General features: G+C 33.1%; 1 non-coding gene across 1 annotated transcript; it reads right to left on the bottom strand.

The window, feature by feature from the left end:
• Window positions 1–9,503: 9,503 nt before the first annotated feature.
• On the bottom strand, window positions 9,504–9,610 carry LOC145123038 (small nucleolar RNA R71). Its single transcript, XR_013714918.1, has one exon. It is a non-coding gene; the product is annotated as a small nucleolar RNA R71 (small nucleolar RNA).
• Between the last annotated feature and the right edge of the window lie 399 nt (window positions 9,611–10,009).

The raw sequence follows: 10,009 nt of genomic DNA, 5'->3' as shown, positions 1-10,009 counted from the left end.
AATTTTAGGAAGATGTTTATCTACGTCAACCACAAAATACAAAATCTTTACAGACAAGGTAGTAAATTTAATAAGTAATAACGGAATTAAAATGGTAAAACCTAAAGAATACTCCACAGAAACTCTTGCTGGATTAGAATGGGATATTAGTAAATTTGTTCCTCACCTGCTATAGTACCAGATGAAGCAGTAACATATACAAATAGGTTAGGAAAAACAAGTTTAAGATTTTTCCAATTACAACTCTATCCCGAACCAAGAATTTGAAGAAACAGAAACATAAAATAATTTTGTCAATATAGAAATACCAAAAAATAAAGAAAAATTTATATTCCCAAAAGAATTAAAAATTAAATTAAACAAAGAAGAACTTCTTCGGATAGAAGATCAAATGTTTTTAATAAAGAAATAAGTGAAATTGAATATTTAGAATATGATAATATATGAAACATTATTTTAAAAGAAAATAATATAATAGAAGAAGAATTAATATTTTCTAATAACATATCAAATATTTCAGAAATAAGTTATCAAAAAGAATTAGCAAATATAGATACAGAAGAAGCTAGTACTAGTTATTTTTCATTAGGACACACTCCTTTTAATAAATATGAAATAAAAAAAAAATTTAATTATTTTGACTTTCCATCAAGAACACTGTAACATTCTAAAATTCATGACCAAAAATTTTATTTTTTAATATAACTAAAACACATTTGTAACTTGGTTCACACATTGAAAAACATTTTAAATAAAACATTTATCAGAGTTCATTCCCAGATATCACATATTGCAGAGAAACATAGGTGTATGCGTTGCGACCGTCCCGAGCTCCTTTATTGAGAACTGGAGGTACCTGAAACCAAAACTGAAAACCGTAAGCACGAAGCTTAGTGAGTTCCCCAAATACCACATACCATACATATCAACATACTGCCTAGCATATATGGGTGCTGGCCTACCCCTTTGGTCTCTTTCAACCGGATATTGTCTAGGATCTAAGCACACAAATCACATAATGTCATACATAACCATGGGCCATACATATCATATATATATATATATATATATATATATATATATATATATATATATATATATATCATAATCAATAAAGATGCTATGTGCTGATAGATAGTCTTGCTATTATGCCACGAGCCGCCACGTGGTCTTTCTTGCCAAGCCACGGGCCACCCCTGGGTCTTACAGACAAGTGCCAAGAGCCACCTCCTAGTCTTCCATGCAAGCATCACAAAGACAACTAGCATACATACTACTCTACTTAGCTAATTAGCATACTGTGTGCCAAGAGCCACCTCCTGGTCTTTCATACATAATGCCTAGGGCTAACCCCCGGGTCTTCCTACCATACATAATAACATACAGTGTGCCAAGAGCTGCCTCCTGGTCTTTCATACGTAATGCCTAGGGCTAACCCCCGGGTCTTCCTACAGTACATAAACCAAATGGGTCGACATTGGTGCCTTCGACCCATACAAACAGTAAAGAGACTCACCTTGAATGCAGAAGCTCCCCGGAACAAATCATTAGCTGCTGCCCCGCCGGCTTTCCGAGCTATCAATACCAGAACCAGATAAAATCTTAGTTAATAGGCCAAAACCCTCAAGTTTGGCCCAAGGTCAAAATTTGTCAAAAGTCAACAGTCAACGGAAGTCAAAGTCAACAAATAAAACTTCAGGCCGAGTACGCCCAGCGTACTCAGCTCATACGCATGGCATACTTACCAACCAGAATCAGGACCCCATACGAGTACGCGCAGCGTACTCGAAGGTACGCCCGATGTACCCGACCAAATGACACTTTTCCATTAAGTGCTTAATCTCTTAAGTCCTTTCATCCAACATTCAGATCTAGTCCCACAACATCATTCTAAGTCATAAAGTTTCCACCTTTATGACTTTCCATGTCTAGAAAAGGTCCAAAAGATAAAACCTTAACTTATTAATCCATTAAGACATCATGATACTCTCATGGAAGGTATAGAATGATCAAGATTACATTTTTATGGATCCTAAAAGCTCCATAATGGATAAAGCTTCCAACTTTATCCATTAGAATGGTCCAAACCACCAAGATCTAGCCTTTAAGCATCAAATGGGACCAAAAGTGCATCTTTTTCAACTTAATCCATTAAGTCCAAGTCTCCAACCTTCATATCTGAATCACAATGATGTTTAGATGGATAAATTTTCCAACTTTATCCATAACAAGGTCACAAACTTTCAAGATCTAAAATTTATGCACTAAATGACCAAAAGCTCATAACATCCAAAACTAGCTAGATCTAACAAATGCATCATCAAGATTCAAAACTTTATACCTCTAGAAAATAGATCAATGTGAACAAAGTCCAGATCTACAAGTTCCAATGAAACCAACACTTCTACAAGAAGTTCCTTCTTCTCCAAGGTGCACCATGCATACTATAAAGCACTAAAAATCACCTTCTTTTAGCTCACAAGGCTCATCTAAGGTTAGGGTTTCATGAAAGGGATGTTGGAGGGGTGGAGGCTGAGAATGGAGTGGGTTTGGGGGAGTTAAGGAGCTTAAATAGGGCTTAAACCACAAAAATAGGGTTTCGACATTGATTGCGTATGCCCAACGTACTCACTATTCCATTAGTATGCCTAGCATACACCTTTTTGTACGCCCAACATACTCAGCTTGGCCCAAAACCACCCAAACTTCAAACGGTCATAACTTTTTCGTTTTAACTCAGTTTTCGACGTTCTTTATATCCACAGAAGGGTATTGAGGAGATCTACAACCCTATCTAATTACTTTTGATTTAAAACATATCAAACTAAAATCCATAATTCATAAAAGAAGTCTGAAACACTACATTCCCATTTTACCCTTTGACTCCAAAGTGCAAACTGAACTATTGGGTCACATATCTACATTACCTACATCCAAATGGGCCTAAATCTTACCTTTTCAAAGGCCATGATCCTTATGATGACCGCTCTTCGGGCCACAGCCTCGAATTAGGAATTGATTCGGAACAGGGCGTTACAAACACCTTATACTAAATATAACAATCCACCAAAATATTTTGAATACGTAGAAAAAGGAGCATAAAAACCCTTAGAACAACCAATAATGTTTCAGGCAGACCATAAAGGATATATTTTAAATCTAACAAAACATGATCCCCAAACATGGACAAATGTTATAGGTGTTTGGAAAAGTACTCTAATAGAAAATTACTATACAAAATTTCAAGAATTACAATCAGAAGAAATGTATAAGTATTTAGAAACATTTTTTAGGAGAAAGTGTAAAAGCAATATGGGAAGCTTATAAAAATGAACAAACATAAGAATATATAAAATTAAAAAATTTAGGAAGTAATCCTTATAATTTTGTTAACAAAATACATGCTTTAATAACTGGAGCATATCCAAATCAGGACATGTAGAAGTCCAGAAAAAGGCTATGAGAGACTTAGAACAATTAAGTTTAAAGAATTGGACTAGTGGCTTATATGTTAAAATTTTTGTAAATGATTATGTTTATCTAACTACTATTACAGGAAACACTTTTAATAAAGAAATAGGAGAAAAATTATTTCATAAATTACCTGGACCCTTAGGACTAGAAATTCATACAAAATGGAATGAATTACCAAATGTTAAAAATAATCCAACTAATTTATGAACTATAACACAACGAGCTCAATTTATACTAAAAATATTTGAAGAAAAATGCGTAGATTTACAAATACAAAAACAACTAAAACAGACTGATTACAAATTTTGTAGTGAAATATATACACCCCAGACTTATGGATTAAGTAATAAACCACAAAGAAGTAATAACTACGTGAAGTACAAGAAAGCTAACCAAAAGAAATATTATTTAAGAAAATCTAATAGAAGGAAACCATATTTAGATGAAAAAAGACATGTTAGAAAATTCAAACCAGAAAGAAATTATAAAAACAAACTTAGTTGTTTTGTTTGTAATAGTACTGAACATCTAGCTAGAACTTGTCCAAAGAGACAAAATTATCATGAGACAAATAATATAATAATAGAACGTATAAATGAAGATTTAATACATGTACCTGTACCTCAGAGTATTAGTGATAATGAATCAATTTATAGTATAATCTCAATAGATGAAACCATTTTGGTACAAAAGAAGAATACATGATGTAATACCATTAAAGAATTTTCAAAAGAATATATAGAATATGAAGATTCAACCAGTGAAGAAGGATATGAATTAATGAATATAGAAGATTGTAATCATAATTGACAAAAGAGTTTAGGATCAGATAGTATCTCATCTTTTATTTGTAAATTTTATCCTCATAAAAATTTAAGAGCCCGATGTGAAACGTCTTTTTAGAAGCTTGTATAAATTGTTTAGAAACAAAAAGTTTTATTAAGACAGCAGAGAAAATTGATAAGCAAATTTTTATAGAATTTGAAAAACAAGAAATAAAACTTTTAAGAAAAAGAATAGAAGTTATAGAAGATACTCTAAAATTAATACAGAAAAAATTTGATGTGTTTGAAAACAATATCAAAGGAAAAAAATATTATTCAAGAAAACATACTTGCAAAACAAAACTACACAATACCTTCTTATACACAAGTTATATGTAATACTGATAATTCAACTTCTTTAAAAGTAAAATGTAAAATAAGAATTAATACACATATAATAGAATGTTAAGCTTTTGTAGATATAGGATGTACTAATTGCATTATAGATGAAGCTTTAGTACCAAAAAGTTATGTTACACAAATTAATGATCCTATTTCAGCCCAACAAATAGATGAAGGAATAAATATTTGTCAAAATATATTAAAACCTATATCTAAAATATGTTTTGATACAAATTGTGGTTATAGTAAAGAATATACTCTGCCACCCAAGACATGGGTTAGAAAACTAAACCTAAGAAACATTGATTTTATTATTGCTTTAAGCTTTGTTTTGAGAGACCATGGTGCTCTGACAATCTCAAAAGATTATCTTCTTTTTCAAAAACATTCTCTTCTTGCCCTTGTTACAACTACATATTTTCCTCCACGAATTGAATATGGAGAGACTAGTAAAATAGACTCAACTTATAAATGTAAAGAAGAAAATGAATGTCAATTAGTAGAAGAAAACAAAGATGCAAAAGATATAGAAGAAACGGATAGTGAAATAGATGATAACACTATTAAGGACTTTATAATAGGCTCACTCCGACTCTTCGTGTGTCCAATAGGTGGGCCGCTTAGTAAGAAATAAAGATTATAACACTATTAAGATGAGATATTAACAAATATTATTATAGACAATATTTTTATTAAACAAACTTTATTTTATCTTACAATATATTTTACAATAGACTTACAGATGAGAAATAAAATATCATACAAACATATAGGAACTTCGAACTAAAATTACATGATATTAAAGGACTAAGGTTTTCCCTTTCGGGAAATCCCCTAAAAACTAAAAGTAAATAAAGGAAAGAAACTTACATGCAAACTTGGATATCTTAAAATGTTTATACAACAAAGTAGAAGAAGATCTTTAAGAACTTTTAAGTGAATGGGTTGAAATAGTGAAATGTGAGAGGTTTTTTGCTTCTTAGTAGCTATGTCTAACTTCTAAACAAATGCTTCTTTATATAGGGAATTTGAAAGGGAAAATATCACCAAAACTATTGAAAAATGCACAAGTGTCCTTGATAAAGTTGTCTCCATAAATTTAGACAGTGGAAATTTGTATTGGAGGTCTTTTCCATCAATGCTTCATAATGGAAGTTGTTGCCTTCTTTGAAATGAAATTTTGTAATAGTAAATGTCTTGTCTATCATTATTCACTAAAATTATCGTTTTTTTATCTTTTAGAGAATCTTCAATAGTAAAAACATCTTCAAGTGTCAAGATTGTGTTTGGCAATCGAATCAAAAGAAAATGCACCGTCTGATTGATTGTTGTCTTCATCTAGATCCAATTGATTTTCTAAATTATTGCTTCCACTTTCTTCGCTAGATACATTATCATTTGGACATGACAAATAAGCTAGCATAGGAGTGTCTCTTCTTTGTTCATCTTCAACAATAATTTTTTTTTCTGAGTTATCATCTAAATCTCGAATCATAGTCTTCAATATTTGTTGAACCGTTTTATTAACTGTTTCTTGAAGAGCTTTTTCATCGAATCTTTTCTTTTTTGGATTTTTTCTTGAGGAAGAGGCGTCATAATATTTTTTATAGTCTTCTATCTGGTTTGTAATATTTAGGAGGCTTTCTTGAGAATAATTTGGATTTTGGGCATCTTTAAAAATACAGAAATCTGGGTTTTCTAGGATTAGGGTAAAAGAGGGAAATTCTTGATTATTTGGACTGGGTGAAGGGCTATATCTGATGATATTGCCATATTTATACATTTTTTAGGCAATATTTGAATACATTTTTATACATATTTTGGTTATCTGCATAGATAAATGGTACGTATAAGATTAAATTACATTTTGCAGCCAAAAGAAGTCATCTTGAAGAATAAGGACTAAAAGCGACAGGGATCAGAACTTTGAAGGTTAAAAGCTTAAAAGATGAAGAATTCAGCAAAAAGTCGTTCTCACAACGTGAGGTGTAATTGTTGGATTAGGTGTCTAAGCCCATAACTATAATTGGTATGTACTTGACCCGATAATAGCATGGTCCTTTTGGGTTGCCTTCACCATAACAACTTGACTGGATGAATAATAGAGAAAGAGGTTAATTTTGATTTATTAATATGTTATAAGAATAATATATTAACTGAGAAATCATATTATTTAATTAGTATTGATCATAAATTAATTTGGAATTAATTTGGTGATTAAAAGAGACTAATTGAATTAAGGGGACTGGTATTTCAATTATATGATAATTGTAAAGTTGGGCTTATGGATACCTAAGAAGGGATGGACGAAATCTATGTGTAGCCCACATAGAATTCGTCCATAAGAGGACTTCTGGAAGGATCCATTGGATTTCTTAAGCCCTAAGCAGAGACTCAGGGTTTCAGTCAAATACCTAATTGCTCAGCTATATAAGGAACCCCTAGGTCTCCCAAAATCGGTCACTAGCTTTCCAAGAGAATACCCTAGCCGAATTTTGAGCCTCTAACCTCTCTCATATTCTTCCAACTTGTTATTTGGTGTTTGTGACTCACTAGAGGTGCAACGTTTGAGGCACTAAGCTCTTGAAGGTCAAGATATACAAACTACAAGCTAAAGGTATTCTTCTAACCTTTGTTTATGTTATGATTTCCGAAAATTGCACGCTAGTTAGGGTTCATGCTTTGGAGAATTTGATTTGCATGTATAACTTGAGAAAAACATAGATCCGAAGCATTAGGGTTGCATGTATACCATAGGAATGTTGTAGTGCTCAAAACCCATCAGTAATGTCTCATGACGTGAACATGGAGATTCTAGAAGATAAGCATCCGGAAGCAAGAATCCGTGTTCGATACAGATTAATATTGAGCTAACGACGTGAGATGCCTTTTCTCACGATGTGAGGAGGGTGATTTCGAATATTATAAATACTCTTGATGCTTACGAATTTAGGAGTTTAGCTAGAGAGAATAGAGATTCCAGAAGTTTACTTATTATGAAGTTTACTTATTTTAGTACCAAGGAGGAAGAAGAAGATCTACTTTATTCTTAGTTTAGTACATTACTATGTTTCTAATTATGAAGTTTACTTATTTGATTTTTTCTATGAGTAGCTAAATCTAGCTGCTTTTGTTAGCTAGATGAAGTTGGAACTCATGGTTTGGTTATGTTAGTATGGATTTTTCTAGTTGGTTAATGGCTTGTGTTTTATTGTTTATACATAGCATGCTAAATGTGATACTAGATTGCTTTAATTCATATTATGTGTAGTTAGTGATGATTAATCTGCATGAATTTGATTACCTAGTAATTTAGTGACCATTAGATTATTAGAGCTAAGATCGAACCAATCTTAGATAAGTAATTAAAGTATTTGAATTTGGCTGTGCTGGAGAACACATATTGTGACCATAATTGTGTTTGTTAACTCAATCTTACATAGCTCCAATCCTATCTAATAATTGATTATGTGTTAAATTATGTATGACCCTACATAGCTCTACATGAATTAATTCAACATTAGTAAATTTGGACTCGAATTGTTAATAATATATTAATTGGTAACCAACGAGAATTGTCCATAATTAATAGCTAACTATTGAGGGAAAGTGGATTCGAACTAACAGAAGTGTTTTGAATATTTGATTGAATAGTTGTTGAGTAATGAAGTTTGTCTAAACATGCAAAATTAGATAAAAACCATTTTACTTTTGCTTAGAATTTTAGGTTAATTTAATAGTAAGTAGGTTAAATAATTAATTCCGTTCCCTGAGATCGATACCCGACTTTTGTGTTATACTATTTGCGAAAGGGTACACTGCCCTGGGTCGAATAGCTAGTAGGATAGTAGGTAAAATTAGGTGTATCTATTTGCACGCATCAAGTTTTTGGCGCCGTTGCCGGGGACCGACTTATTTGATTGTTAAATTTATTTGCTTTAGGTTAATCGATCCTTTTTGTGGAGTAAAACCTGTAAAAAGTTAAATTTTTGCATTAGTTTTTTATTGAAATACTTAACTCACGACGTGAGATCAGTCATTTTTCATTTTTTTTTCTGTTTAGACTACTGCGACAACACGAGGTGGTGCCCTTTACCACATCATGGTAAGCAGACAGTAAGCATTTTTAAGTAGTTTTTGTTCGTTTTTATGTTCTTATTTTTCTTTTTGTTGCAGTAGTTCATGACCCGAGGATCCAACACACCTTTGATACCACCGCTTGAAGATTCAGAGTCCGCCCTTCACAAAAAGACGGATAAAAACGTAGGAGAAAACCAACCACCAAAGAAGTCGCCTTTCAAAGACCTTAAATCAGTTTTTGGAAAGAAGAAAGGGAAGAACGTAGGAGGGTCGAGCAATCAAAAAAAGGACGAGAGCAAGATTGAAACCTTTGAACAAAATCCCAATCCAAAAAACCCCAAGTACGAGACTGAAACTGAATTTGAAGAAAGCGATTTCGATGAAGAGCCAAAAAACGAGATGGCAAACATTGTTGATATGTCCATGGAGGCATACAAGAAGAGAATCCGAGAAGACACCAGTCCCGGTCTAGTGCAGCCCGCGATTCCAGCCACTGCCACATTCGAGCTGAAGGGACACATTCTGGTTGCACTAAAAGAAGTACCATTTTCTGGGAAGGATCATGAGGATGCTTACAAGCATCTAGATGAATTCAATGACATTGCTGACTATTTTAACATCCCAAATGTTCCACGAACTACAATTTTGCTAAGAATGCTTCCCGTTACTTTCAAGGGAGCCGCTAAGGATTGGCTAAAAGCACTTCCACCCGGAGCAATAACTACTTGGGCATAGATGCGTGAGCAATTTTTGGAACACTTTTGCCCACCTTCCAAAGTTGTTAAACTCAAGAAAGTTATAGTGAATTTCGTACAACAATCGGGGGAGTCACTATACGAAGCATGGGAACGCTATAAGGGATTGATAAGGAATTGCCCCCAAAATGACTTGAATGAGCAACAAGAAGTTTCTATTTTTTATGATGGGGTTAATGTCATGATAAGGCAACTCCTTGATTCTCAAGGGCCATTAACTAAGAAAAATCCGGCTGAAATCAAGGAATTAGTTGAAGAATTTTCCAAACATTCTCGTGAGTACCATAATCCTAGACATGATGGGGCAAAGGGAATTGGTAGTGGAACTTCTGAAGATATGGCAGTTGTGTTAGCCATGCTAAACACTATGGACCGAAGAATGACAAAGATGGACCAGTCAATTCATGCTATTAGAGTTGGTTGTGAAAGATGTAATGGTCCACACTTGACAAAAGATTGCCATTTGATGATAATGGAAATAAGAAGGTGCAAGTTTGCTATTCGAGTGGAGATAAGTATGATGTAGATTGGAGG

Source organism: Lactuca virosa, chromosome 6, assembly GCF_052849685.1.
Source record: "Lactuca virosa cultivar CGN04683 chromosome 6, Lactuca_virosa_CGN04683_v6, whole genome shotgun sequence".
NCBI lineage: Eukaryota > Viridiplantae > Streptophyta > Magnoliopsida > Asterales > Asteraceae > Lactuca > Lactuca virosa.
The sequence above is the reverse complement of the archived record's forward strand: the minus strand, read 5'-3'. Positions and strand labels throughout refer to the sequence as shown.